A 14,592-nucleotide genomic window follows, 5' to 3' on the forward strand; every position below is an offset into this window, starting at 1 on the left:
TCCTTTCATCTATATTAAAACAAAATCATTATAAGTACAATATTTATTAATAAATATTCACATTGTTTACTCGCTAAAATTTTTTCTTATCTGCGTATGTACCTAATGTCTATACAAGTATGTATGTATGATTTTAATTAATCACGTTATAATAGATTTCAATCACTGGAACCGGCTGTGTATTATGTGATGAATGGGTTAACATTCTCATTATTTTGTTTGAGGTCTTAAAAAAAGATTCTGCTTATTCTTTGTTTAATATTATAGGCCATGATTAAGTTTTACTTTCTGGTGCAAATTTCATAACTATTAATTTTTACATATATAATAATTTCGATGAAAGTAGATTTAAAAAACAATAAATATATGTAATATTAAAAAAAATAAAAGATTTACCTACTTTATTATAATTATTATTAATATTTCGAGGTAATCGAACTAATGCTGCCAACTACATAATTATTCGCATCTAAATTTTACTATTTATTTTTATACCTACTCATGTATCTTTAAATGTAATAACACAGCCATAGAACAACATTGATCCTGATCGAATCCATGACGCTTCATTATTTAATTCATACTAAATATAAACTATAAATTAAGAGAGGAATCGAAATATAATTAAAGTTCGTTGTATATGCACGTACTCATCCGCAATATTAATTTGATTTATGTATTACTAGCTGCTCATCCCGACTGCACTTAGATATGTATATTACATGGTAAATAGCTTATAACCATTCTCGATAAATGGGCTATCTAACACTGAAAGAATTTTTCAAATCGGACCAGTTACCCAGTAGTTCCTGAGATTAGCGCTTTCAACCAAACAAATTCTTCAGCTTTGTATTATTAGTATAGGTATAGATGTTAATTGTTATTCATAATAAATCTTTTACATGAATGTATAACACATAATCAATAGATAGAGAATGACCAAACTAAGCCGTAAGTTTGTAACCATTAAGGGAAGAGCAATTGTAAATGGTTTACGGGAGCTATCGAAAGCGTCCACCGCAGCTTGTCCAACGGCTTTTCGCTTTGTGGCAAGGCGCGCGGTCAACGCTCGGCAAACTGCCGGACTTACAGGTTGAACATGGGGCAATGGAATCCGCGGGGGACAAAAAAGAACTCGCCCGCGCCGCGCCCGCCGCGCGCACTTCTCGACTACTAAATGGCAACGGCACATGGCTGCGTCTTCGTTGTCGTCGAATATGTATTACACTGAATTATCTTACTCGACCCCGCTATAAACTTACACATATTGGTCAAATCTTCTAATATATTTAAATTCCTATTAAGCATGAGTGATACACATCCTATTAGCAAGAAACATTTTTAAAATAATGGTATGGTTAAACAAATATTTATTTATTACACAATAATTATGCAAAATTTATTGAAAATATTATTATATATATCTTTATTTTTATATATTAGTATTCTAGACATTAATAGGCAAAAACTATAAATTGAATATTAAGTATCAGTTTCTTAAATTTATCACAACATCTGGCTAATTCGTTTAGAACCTCCCAAAAAACTAACCAAAATCGAATAATTAGTAATTGACAACAGCCAAAAATACCGAGAAGTGATGTTAGTCAACAAAACATGACATTATAAATGGGACAATTAGCGAACCAGACGTTCAAAGCAGACAAGCAACAGACGAAAGAAAGACAAACAGACAAAAGGAATTAATTTGAAAAAAAAATCTAGTATAATACATACATTCTTTTGGGTGAGAAACTATACTTATTGTATATAAATATTATATTTATTCCCATCAAAAATAGCAGGTACTTTATCATTAATTAAGAATTTATATGAATAAATATATCGGGACTGATCGGAAGTACTTATAATGAAAATATTGATTATTTGAGAAAGGATAAAGCCATCTTGACGCGCTTAATACATATGAGTGCGTTTATCATCAACTTCGAAAAAATAGACCATTGGTCTATTTTTTCTATTCTATTGGTTTATTATTTCTATTGGTCTATCTATTGGTCTATTTATGTAAAATTTGACGTGTAAATGTTTCCAGTCCATAAAATGAAACAAATATGGTCATATTGTTATTTACTTTTTAAATTACAAATTTTATGTATAACACAACCCAAGCACTGTACCACCTTTTATCTTGTTACGTTAAGTAGTTTTATTTATAATATCTGGCGTTTAAGGTAATTATTTATAATCGAAGTGGTATTTAGTCCTCCTAGTAGCTTTATACAAGGAGGACTATATGTTTTTACTAGGAGTACTCTCATTGTTATTTGGGTAATTAAGTAATCCCGTTGGTTAATTCATTATCCAAGGTGGCATTAACTGAAGGTAATAAAGGTGGTGTTTTTGTTTACACGCAATGTAATTTGTCTATCTGCTGGTGTGCATTAACAGGTGTGGTTCAGATGAGTTTATCATTTTCTTGTCAACTATAGCAATTATTGCATAATTATAGCAACGTGTTGACGGTGTGAGTGATCAATGTCTTAACAAAAGCAAGAAAATATCTTTATAACGGCTTAATTTTCGCCATATTAACGTTTTGAGATCTATAAGTGTATTTCTCTAAAGGTTATCATTCTGATTCAGGATGACATCACACAAAAATCACAAAAATAATCGCTCAATTTAAATTTAAAATATTTAGAGGATCTTTATTGCATAATGTAAATGTATGTAATAATTGCAATAGATTCCATATAGATGATGTACTGCTTGGGTCCACGTCTCTATACACCGAACACAGTCACTGTGCTGTACCAATATCGGTTTTACAATAAAAAAAGTTTCGGTTTTGACGCCATCTAGCGGCGAGTTACAACAATGTGGATAGTATAAAATCGTACTCCATTAAAAATTAAAATACTTTAATGCTGTGCCAAATTTCATGGCAATCGGTCAAAGGGGGACAAAGTCCATTAATCTTAATTTTATAATACATTTTTATTTATAAGATTTGGAAGTAGGTAAGAGCACATATATTACGCACCTTTATATTTTTAAAGTAAAAAAATATCATTATTAAATACACGACATGCTTACTGATTATCAAAGCGGCTAACCGATTATTGAATGTCTTTTATGTGAATATTGCAATTAATATAACAATCATAATGCAATAGGAAATTTGATTTATTAATAAATATGAGAACTTTGCCATTACTTCTTATGTTTTTCATTTTTTATTGTAAATACAGTAACCTAATATATAAAAGTATACCCAATAATTCGTGGGGTTCTTGTAATTAATAGGTACATTTCATCTTTTTTCAGAATAAGAATTCTTGACTACGTTTTTTTGTCATAATTATGGTAATTTGACGAGATATTATGCAGTTTTTACGATAGACAGCTATAAATACTAAAAAACGTTTAATTTTAACAATTTTTTTAACAAGTTTTATCATTTCAATTACAGCATTTCGATTAAATTAAAAATTTATAAAAATAAAAACATATTCATGTGTTTATAATGATAATATTAAACATTTGTGTGTGCGTGGCGACTGTTCTAGGTATATATTTACAATAAGTAAATATATATATTTATTTTATTAAATCTTTGTTTTTTTTACTGTTACTTCATATTTATGGATATATTGGTCTCCTTTAATTACAAATTATTTTAAAAAATGCAAAATTCAATGTTTCACATCTGCCGGTTGTCCCGCGATTGCCACATTTTTGTTATTTTCACTTCGGAGCTCTCTTGACTCATTATTATTATCTGAACTAATGATAAGTAATATATATCTATATTAGTAATAGGAAAATAGTCGGGTCTGACTGGCATAGAATGGCAAATTTTATTATTTATTAAAAAATATTAGTACAGGTACATTTACGATAACGAAATTTCATGTTCATTATATTTAAATTTATACCTGAATTTTTAATAATGTATATTATATTTATTATTATTTATAACTAGTTTAGAATCATATTATATAGGGTTATTAACACTTACTTTTAATAATTTGCCAATCATGCTACCAAAACCAAAAGGTCTTTCTCTTATTCTCGGAAGAGCGGTCAATTTTTTATGTAGAATTCTCATAAATGCGGACGCTACAGTGCATTCCAGGACCGAGCCCTTTCGGCACGTCTTTTGCAATTTCGGATGGTTACGCCTTATTTTGTGCCATTGAACCCAACTGGCTTAACTCAGGACGCTAAATTAAGCATAATAACAAATTGCTGCTATTGCGTTATATCTCTCGGCTATAGTAAAGTTTAAAGATAAATTACAAAATCAAAAACACTATTAAATAATTACAATAGATAATTTTTTTTAATGTAGAATGTTACCTGTTTGACTAGTTAGAAAAGGCGTTAGCAACGAAATTATAAATTTAGGTTTACGGTATATATGAGCCGAGACGGCCCAGAGAGCCGAGACGGCCCAGTGGTTAGAACCCGTGCATCTTAACCGATGATTTCGGGTTCAAAACCAGGCAGGCACCACTGAATTTTCATGTGCTTAATTTGTGTTTATAATTCATCTCGTGCTCGGCGGTGAAGGAAAACATCGTGAGGAAACCTGCATGTGTGTAATTTCAACGAAATTCTGCCACATGTGTATTCCACCAACCCGCATTGGAGCAGCGTGGTGGAATATGCTCCATACCTTCTCCTTAACGGAAGAGGAGGCCTTAGCCCAGCAGTGGGAAATTTACAGGCTGATTATGTATATATATATACATAACTCACAATAAAAATGGTAATAATTTCATGAACGAGTTCAGCCACGGTCGCCAAAACATTTAACCACCTGGAGTAATTACTGGAACGATGACTAGCTTACTGAGTTAAAGCAGTCTTGTCAGTTGTCGTATAATAAAAAAAATTAGTATATTAAACAGTATAAAAGTTTATATCATTATATTTTTTTACACTATAAAGCTAGTGTGTGATTAAGCGTGTATTTGTGTCAGATACCTTATTTATCAAAGGTTATGGAATGGCTAATTGGTTTTATACATAATAAATTCACAAAACGAGTCTCATACATTGAACGCAGGTTAAACAGTGTGACGAAGCTAGTAAAATAACCTCTCACATAAAAAATACGCTTAAAATAAATAGTACCCCTAAAACTATTCTTCAAAAATATGCAATGGATACTGCAGTAATCAATTTGCATCTTTCGAAAATAACAAATCATGTGTGGTTCATGTAAAGTTAAAATACAACACTTAATCTTTAAAGCAAACCCAAAGAATCAATAATTTGAAGCGAAGTTGCATACAGGGAAGCCACATCTGGGGTTGTTGACTAATAATAATAATAATATAAATATGAATTAATATCAATTTTCTAGGAAACAGTTCTCTAGAAAGTTTTCTAGGATGTTATATTTAGTCAAAAAGGATAGTAGTCCTATTAAGTACAGTTGAAACTAAAATTAAATTAAATTTAAGAACATCAACATTCGTTTTAAATTTTCCTTGAACCAGAAAAACTGCAAACAAACCAAATTCGACGTGCAACTTTTTGCATGAACCGTTGCCTGCAATTGCTTGCCAGAAAGAGGTGGTCTAAAGTCAACCTGTTCTCTCTGTTCTCAGATGAAAACCGCAGGTGAAATCACTCTGAGGCTGAAGAAATCGTTACCATCGTAGTATACTTTTTCTTTATTCGATGTCTAAAACAAATAATACCTAATTACGATTAAATCCAAAATTTTTAACGTTATATATATTATAACTTAATTTTTTTTATAATGTAATGATAGTCTACAGTACGTACAATAAAGTTTACAATTTCCAATATTAGTTCCCTCAACTAAAATCACAAACATCAGAAACTAAAGCATTCAACTAAATGATAACTCTCTATTCTATCTCCACTCAAATTGAATGCAGTGTTTGCCCAGCCATAATTACGAGATCACTCACAACAAGTCGCTACTTATCTAATTACTTGTCTCTGGTTCCGGATACAAGTCAATGACCGAACATCGTCGGAAATAGATACTCCCATAGTGTTCCGCCTGCTATGGAGTATTATTGAATTGCCTTAGACAATTAATATTCTATGAGACTAACGCTGAGGATTATTATAATGTACTCGCTGTAAGAAAACACCAAAATAAACATCTTTGTTAATCTTCAAACATTTGTTATTGATTCAACTTCTATACTGGAGTTAACTTATAAATTGTGTTACTACATTTTACATATCAAAAGTTGCTTTATGAATGAATTACAACGAAACAATTCAGGAAATATGTTATTTTAAAGTTATCTGAAAATTCTGATATAATTGTTTACATTTAGTTTGTTGACATTTGTATTACGATATTAATGATGATGTTTGATTAACACAACGGGCGTTATATCAATATTATTCAGGTAACAATTGATTTTAATGTTTAATTTTGGTATTCCAATGATATTATTAATTTATCATAAAATTCAATTTGACTGCAATTTAAGTGTTTATATTTACGAGTGATATTCGTTACTTAATATAAATCACAAACAAATTCACCCGTAAAATCAATTTCTTATACATAGAATGCTTCTAATTACTTTCTATTCATTTATACCTACTACTAGCTGTTGCACGCGGCTTTGCTCAAGTGGAAGTTGAATATACTTATTTACAGATTAACTAAAATTATTACGTTAATTTAATTTATACAAAGAGTTGTATACCACATTGGTGTGTATTTCACCCCTTAGGGTAGAATATCCAGAAACGCTTAAATACGTCTCTACTCATTTTTAATCAGTAGCCCAAAATAAAGATTCATAATAGTTTACGCTCGGCAATGACGAATCAGTCAGTCAGGACATGTTATTTTATAATTATAGATTAATAATATTATGTAATGTATGTATTAAGAGTAATATGTAGAGATTTGTATATTATTTCTCTGTTGCTATCATATTTTATACTTACTTACATACTTATGTTACCTATCTAAGTACAAATTTGAATATGGTATACACTATAAAAATCTCTTCTAAGAACACATCAGTGAACACTTCTTTAACTAGATAGTCACACTAAACTACCTACTATAAAGAGTAAGAAAAAATCATTCTTTGTTTGTTTTACCGCTTCACGTAAAAACTACTTAACCATTTAATAGGGAACTTATGATCCATTCATTTTATACTTAAAAACGGACATATACTGTATACTATGTTAATATGTTACATATTAACATAGTATATTAATATTTATATAGAGCTTAATATGCCGACATACTCGGGAGAAAATTGGCAGATCAGGCGCTTTCGAACCAACGCTGCGAAAACACAAAAGCTGTATAAAACACAAAAGCTGTATATGAGATGAATTCAAAATACATATGAGATGACTACAAATGAAACGGCAACAGCGAGTATAATTAAAAATTTACTTTTTCAGTCTATATTTGGTTAATAATAATATAATAGGTTATTTTTACTAAAGCATTAATTATTGGTGGGCTAGTGGTGTCGTATACCCTACTTAACAAAAATTAAACAGGTCAATAATAAAAATAACCAGTGAAAGTCCCGTCAAATTCGGTCCTGCGGTTCCAGTGATTAGCCGGAACAAAGAGACAGACAGACAGACAAAAATATATTTTGGTATATGCACTGTGTATACATACATATGCATTTAATAAAAAGCGATTATTTTAATATTACAAACAGACACTCCAATTTTATTATATGTATAATCACAAATATTAAACGGTCACAGAAACACGTTGAATTCGCCAGGGACTTTTATGTGGACTTGCTCCTTGAAAGCCCCACTACTGGCCTAACGCCTCCTTTACTTATGCTGAGATGGCATAGAGCTTATTCCACCATACTACCCTATAACGGATTGGTTATGCACGTGGCACATTTTCATTCAATACATGCAGGTTTCCTCAAGATATTTTTCTTACCCGCTGAGCGCGAAATAGAAAATCAAATTAAGGACAAAATCAGAGGCATTAATACGGAATCTTCGTATCGATCTAACATTGCTCTTTGGTCACCATTATGTCTATCCATGCACTGTCTTTACTGACATGCACGTTTTCTTCGACAATTTTTAATCCTAAATTTGTCAATACTACTTGTTTACTACTAATGATTTACTTATGGGAAACTTTATGAAAAAAATACATACGAAATTCCATAGATTATCATCATCATCATTATTTAGTTTTCCATTTGTGTGTGTCACAACAGTGTAAGTTTTTTATAAAAGTAAAAGTAGTAGTCTTTTCTAACTGTGTTTATTGCAGAGCTATGGCGTCCTATTCGGGATGATAAATAACGAATCCTTAGTGTTTTCTTTATGGAGAGCCCTTCCATTGAGAAAAAACAAACAATAGTCCGCACTATTTGCAGTGCAATCTTCATCCTCATCAGCCTGTGTCAGTCCCCTGATCATAGGCCTCTCCTACTTGACCTAGAGCTTGAACTCAATCTTCAACTGTCCTCGTCCAATCTCTGACTGTCGGCTCACGCCCTGTATTATTTAGCTACCCCTGGTCTTCCCTCAAAGATTCTTGACTGATTAGTCTGGTCCAACTGTCATCTGACTTGTGGCACATGTGCCCACGGCCACTTCAGCTTGCTGATTCGCTGGACTATTTGACTTGGTTGGTTCTCTGATGAATAATTTCGTTCCAGAACCATCCCTAAGAAAAACTCTAAATACAGGTTACTTCAAAGATCACTGTGTGATCTTAAAAGGATAGGCAAGCTTTCCAGAATCTGTTGGAAATCCTTCAACGTTTCATCAATGATGTGTCGTCTGCAAACATTGGATAAAAGATGTATACGCCTTGTATGACACAGAAGCAATATTGCTCGATAGTTTGTCAAATGGATTCTGACACCCTTCTTGAAAAACAGAATAACTTCGCATCTGTTCTATGTTCAGTTAGCGGTGTGTGTAAAGTATAAAATTAGCTATAAAAAATCCTAATTCCTGAGAGGAACTTCGGCCTAAAAGCGGCCACATTACCCGCTACCTATTTAAGTGGCTTGGCAAAAGCTGGACAAAAACTTATTTATTGATTTAAATCAATAAACTGTCAACATGTGGCAGGTTTGAAACAATTTGAACAAAATAGCTTTTAAAAAGTTACATTCACCAAAAATGTTGAGATACAACCATACGGAAATAGATAATTTAATAATATTTAGCATTTTTTTCAAATGTTTTACCAAAGATGTATGTAGTTTCATATAAATTATATAATTATTTTTAATCTTAACTTCATACATCAGCTTTAAGTCTTTAGCTTCAATGTCTTCGAAATTCTGAACGTCGAAATTGCGCCTCAGGTTTTTGTTTAACCCCCAGAATTTGAGAGCCCAACCTGATTAACTAGCTAAAGAGTATGCAACTTAATTCAATGAAAGTCGTACGCTATCCGCTAATGTTTCTTATTACCACAATCAAAATACATTACGGACTTTTAAGAAGCGTTCTGTTCCGCATTTAATGACTGAAAATGGGAGGCTCAATAGTGTCATGGCTTGAATTAATAAGTGTAAAGGCGAAGGTTTCTTATTGTTAGGAGCTACGCCAAGGGTAGCAAGAATAACAGCCGTTCTTAAATCACAACATTGCGCTGACACTAAAGTAACATCTTTACCTATACCTTTGGCAGATTGATGAGATCATCCATAAGAACGTTTGATCGGTAAACAAATGAGCTATTTCCTGGACGTAATTCTACGTGGAAATGAAACAAGTGACTCTCCTTCCACACAATCGGGAAGAAGTTTGAAGTGGGACATAAAAATTTTTTTGGAGTATTGCAACATATTTGCGGCATTTGAATTTTGATCCAGAAAAACATTTTTACTCATTTATAGAACAAATCTGTATTAAAAACCACACCAAAACCTCTACCTAAACGAAATAGAAACGTCAACGACAGAGGATACAAGAACTACCAATATCCACCAACGTTTGAGTTAGGCGATTAGACCCCACGCACATCGCTCCTCAGATTTCAATCAGCTGAAAAACGGTGAGCGCGAATACATTGACCTCAGTAGTAGAAATGTGGTATTTTTATGTTAACCAACTACAGGCGCCTAGGGATACGTTTCCGCAATGCAAACGGATCAATGAGTGAAAAAATATCAACAGGAGTTGCACTGCAAACAACGGGCAGTATCATAAAAAACCATGAAGCGCATAATATTCGATGTGCTTAGCGAATTCGAAGTAGCTGGACTCAAGAAACATCTACTGCGCACGCGCAATCAAAGTAATCTTTCTAATTGATAGAAGTGCAAATAAGTTGTAGTTCGCACTACTATACAAAGAACTATACCAGAAGTAAGTAAAAGCTTACAAAAGATGAGATTTGAAGAAGCGAAGATGATTTGTTATTTTCCCGTAAATGAATAATTTTTCCCAGGTGCCACTCAAGAAAAAACATATTCCACACCCTATCAAAAACTCCACACCATGGGATGGTTTTCTAACAACCAAAGGCATGAACGTATGGCTAGAAAACCTCAGAAGAACATCACAGATAGAAAGCGATCCCTTTGGTACAGGAAAGTACCAAATATACATTATCTATCGTTGGACTAACGGACCAATGTAAAGAAGACAATGTACGAACGAAGAACGAATGATGACAACGAAGTGAAGAGAGACTTAATTCCTAGGATCACCTACCAGGCGGGTGTCAATGAGGCGAAGGAGCGTCGATACTCGTATAAGGCATTAGAGAACAAGACCGAACCCAACACAATCAGATTTTGGTCGACAAGTCACTCATGAAGCACTTCAGAGCCATCATGGCGATAATGCACAATAATTATGGTTCACCATCTCACAAAAACATTTTTGCCACACACAGATGCTCAATGGAGCGTATTAACCTTGTGGTTTTCGCAATGGAGTTATACACATAATAATTTTATAAAATATCATATAATTCGGAAAAATAATAAAGTTTGCTGGCTCTGCCTATAAGACTCTGTACTTTTATACATTCAGAAAACCCTCATAATACAAGTGGTACAATGCCTAGATTCCGAGACGGTCATCCTCACCAAAAGTTTGACAAGAATACTACCCTCGTATGGCAGTGTATCCCATATAGTTTGTGCACTATTGCGTCGTCGTATTTTACGCCAATGACGACGAAGACGTCGGTCACAAAATTTATGCCAATAGACAAACAAAGAAACGGAAAGCCAAGAACACGAGATAATTGACATGCAGTACTGCACAAGTATTCAATTGTGAGCGATACTTTTCGCCTCAAAACTAGCTCATCGGATAGTCAATAAAATTCGATAGCACAATTTATACAAAAAAACAAACAAACATGTTACAATTATACTAAAATTGATCCTTCCAGAAGCATTCAGGCTGCAAATGGAAACTTTTTGCATTAGACGAGTCTCATACTCAATGAGATCAAATGCTTTACATATTCTTAAATAATTTTCATTTATGAATTGTTTAATTTGTTAAATAAAAATAAATAAATAATGCACAATAATCTGTCAAAATGTATATAGACGATCATTGATTAATCAATAAAAATGTTTGGATAAATTGCAGAATCCGATATCGACGTTTTGTGATTTTCCCCATATATCAAACTCGTAAAACTGTAATAAAAAATGTAAAGAAATTAGGTATTTTTTGTTTTATCTGAACTACTAATAAGATCAATATTCAATATACACATAACTTATGCCAGACGATGAAAGGCGTGGCAAAGGTGCATTTCGAGTTGTTATATAGTGAAATATGTTGTGTCTGAGAAGTATCATTCCCGTATCCTGTATTTCTTTCACAAAAAATAGCATTATATACCGAAATAAAAAGAAGTTATTTTGAAATATTTAGACCGAGACAGAACTATGTTAATATGCCTATAATAAAAACAAATAAGTAAGTTCTCTTTTGTTTCCAGTTTCGAAAAGAGGGACGGCTTTACTAGAAATAAATGAGTCTGCATATGAGCTGTGTTAAATACTAGTTAAAAATTAAAGCTTTAAAACCAGTCATATCACATATTATGAGGCTGTTAGGTATTTGATAGTTCAATCCTCTGAAGTTTCCCGCAAACTATCGTTATTTTTAATATTTACTAAGTATATTAACAAAGACTATTTCAAATGAGAAATCAATATTACCTACATTATTATTAGCTTATAATGTTTTCGTATTAAATAATAATAATAGTAATTTTACTAAGAATGTTAATTTAATTTACTTCTGCAGGGATAGTCGTCAAATGTATCTATTGTTTATTGTTTTTGCTACATAATATCAGTATTTTACCTTACTTTTAATTTTATTTTACCATAGATAAATACTCAATGATGACAACCTAGCAATATTTGATAACAAAGTTGGAATGCGATCAGTCTAAAACATCCATTAAGGTGTTAAAAGGAAACTGAATACCCTCGAGTTGACCTCGGAGTTGTACAGCAACCTATTAACTATTATACTCATTATCGTTTCTAATATATCTTATTTTATATATTATGTTCAGATTATACATTTTCATCAATGGTGCTTAAAACAATTTTGGAAAAGTTACAAAACCATATATTTTAATTAATACTTTTGCGATATTTTTCACTATTAAGAATTATATAGATATTTTTTACTTGTGTAGAAACATAACAAGTTTTTTTTTAAACGAGCCTCGTTTCTGTGAATAGTAATGAATAACATATTGAACACTCAATATAACCGAAAGTACTCACTAGGCCAAATTTTAAGAAGTATATGGTCATTTCTATTTACAATAAAGGAATAAAAATAAAAATGAAGGTTTTTAATATTGATAAGGTTTGTCAATTAATTGAATCTAAAGGGTGAGCGAATGTCAGAAAGCTGTCAAATCGGTAAGTAAACTGCATTTGTATAATAATATAATTGAGAATGTCTTGAACTTATTTATACAATGCAGTTTTTTCGAATTCTTAAGGATGACTTATTCAGTGTCTGAAAAACTATATGATATATGTCAAAAAGATATGGGGGAGTTACCTCAAAACAATACAACAGCTTCAAACCGGTCATGTCATTTCCGAGTAATTGCTGTCATATATAAAAATGTAACATACTTTCGGCAAAATATAAGCTTCTCCTTTTACTTTGTATTCAACCACGGGTAGCGGCCAGTGTGTTATATTTTATACCAACTTATATATTTTTGAGAAGGGACAAGATGTGATATTCCAGTAGAAGGGCGGGGCGCGGCGTGTTGACTATATACGATCTCGCTAGAAGACTGTTCGAGACTGTTAGTTACTCACTAATTATCAAGCTTCAATCGTAATATCCTACAAGTCAAATGGGCTAACGTTTTGTTAGCAAAACCTTACCAAAGGTTTTTTTATAAAAGTTACTGTATTCCATCCTCTTTAGAATTCAATGCAATAAATTTTTTTTTTGATATTACGCAAATCTCATAAAAAATCTCTAACGAATTTTGTTAGTTTTCAGGTATTTTAGTACGTTTATACATTTCTTTTTAAATATTTAATGCGTATTAGGTAACTATTTCTATCAATTGGAATATTAACAACGATTTCAAATTTACATGCTAAATCGGTCGCCAACTTACCGCAGGTATGTACTTCAGGCTAAAATTGTAATTGCGCGTTATTCTAAGGCTAATAGTGCGTACTATTGTGGAATTTAGTGTGGAGAATAGTGTATTTATAAACGTTTCAACTTATTAACTTCAGACAATAAAGTAACTATATTCATGTGATGACATTATATAACTTATGTTAAATATTACTTAATAAAATAAAAATAAAATAATCTAACTACAAAATTAATATTTATTTTAATACATTTATGTAAATATCAAAGGAATTTTAAACAAAATAAAATAGGAAGGTTCTAATCTGTTCCAAAAATTGCTTAGTACTTTTGTGGTTAATTAAGAAGATTTTTATTTCATAATTATGTAATTGAAAATGCATGAGGCAAATAATTAAGTACAAAAAATACATATAAGCTACTTGAAACACAAACAAGCAACAGCGTAAATACTCAAATAGGACAACCTCTATCATGTTCTACGTCGATCGCCTACGCCGGTCGCCGCGCCCAGGGTCGATGATGGAACAATCAAACTCTCTGCTTTTAAACGTTCGAACGCGATAATAGGCAAAAGGGCAAGCGAGAAACTAGCTCGCGATATCTCGACATAAACAAAGTCGCGCGACAGGCAACGAGGGCGAATCTCAGAAGCTAGCGGTGTCCGCTGTACCGCATAGTATTCGATGTGAACGCGGTCGTAGAGTTCCGCGAGTAGGTGGGTCGGCTGATCTCTCCGGCGGCGTTGCAATGCACATCCGGGCCGGTCGATACGGGCGGCGACTTGCGCGCTACCGCGGCGTCCTCGTCACCCCGCACCGCTATCGCGGCCCCCTCGGTCCCCACGTCTTGGATTCCCCTCCATGGCGACTCATATCGATTCGTGCGCTTGATAATTATTAACTGCTTGTTGCGAATATATTCTCTTATATTATGATATAAAAGCTCCTAAGGTTAAGAGACAATAAGAATAAAGTACAAACTTCCGTTGTGATTATCCGCAAATATTACAACACG

The sequence above is a fragment of the Vanessa tameamea genome, chromosome Z (genome assembly GCF_037043105.1).
Source record: "Vanessa tameamea isolate UH-Manoa-2023 chromosome Z, ilVanTame1 primary haplotype, whole genome shotgun sequence".
Taxonomy (NCBI): domain Eukaryota; kingdom Metazoa; phylum Arthropoda; class Insecta; order Lepidoptera; family Nymphalidae; genus Vanessa; species Vanessa tameamea.